This window comes from Geospiza fortis, unplaced genomic scaffold (genome assembly GCF_000277835.1).
Source record: "Geospiza fortis unplaced genomic scaffold, GeoFor_1.0 scaffold320, whole genome shotgun sequence".
NCBI classification, from domain to species: Eukaryota; Metazoa; Chordata; class Aves; order Passeriformes; family Thraupidae; genus Geospiza; species Geospiza fortis.
The window spans coordinates 594,715-595,406 of NW_005054532.1; the positions used below are offsets into that span (position 1 = coordinate 594,715).

Genomic DNA, 692 nt, shown 5'->3' on the forward strand with positions numbered 1-692 from the left:
GGGGGCTGGAGCTGCAGCCCGACCCTGCCAAAACCCTCAGCACCCTCCGAGGGTCTCGCAGCCCGTGGCGCTGCCCCTCACCCGCTTTCCGGGCCGGCTGCGGCGCGGATTTCTCGCCAGGATGCTGGAAAGTCCTTCCCGCTCCGCCGCAGCGAGGATGGGAGCGCGTCTCCCCGCTGAGCTACGCCAACCTGTTGCGCAGCGCCCTTCGCTGCACACATGCTCAGCTCGGCTGCATGACTGCACCATCTAGAGGCTGCCCCTGCCTGCTCGGAGCAGCCCGGCTATATCTCACCCCCCAAATCCCCCCGTTTCCCCCCCAGAATTGCCGTGCTTTTCTCCCAAATCTCCCCGCTTTTCCCCGGCAACAAGCGGGTTCAGGCCGTGGCACGGCTGCATCCCGCTGGGCAGGAAAAGGGGGCTGGCGAGTCATCCCTCAGGATGGAAAGCCCAGCTCTCCTCCCTGACTTTCTGCTCCTCCAGAGATGTCAGCTCCTCCGTGTGTATGTGCAGGGTTTTTTTCCGAGTGTCAATTCACATGAAGCCAATTTAGCAGGAGATGTGAATTGAGAAGCCAGGGAAGGTCACAGCCCACCTTTGGGGCAGGGAGAGGAGCTGTGGGGTTTGTCAGGCTGTGCCCTGCTGATCCAGCGTGAGCTGGGCAGGGAGAGGGAACGAAATTCTCCGGAGAC

General features: G+C 62.7%; 1 protein-coding gene across 1 annotated transcript in view; it reads right to left on the reverse strand.

The window, feature by feature from the left end:
* The window catches only part of PCDH1 (protocadherin 1), a 56,528-nt gene extending 56,363 nt beyond the window's left edge, over positions 1 to 165 (reverse strand). The window contains 1 exon segment of the mRNA XM_031063802.1: positions 82 to 165. The gene's annotated coding sequence lies outside the window, so the exon portion shown is untranslated.
* Positions 166 to 692: the final 527 nt, after the last annotated feature.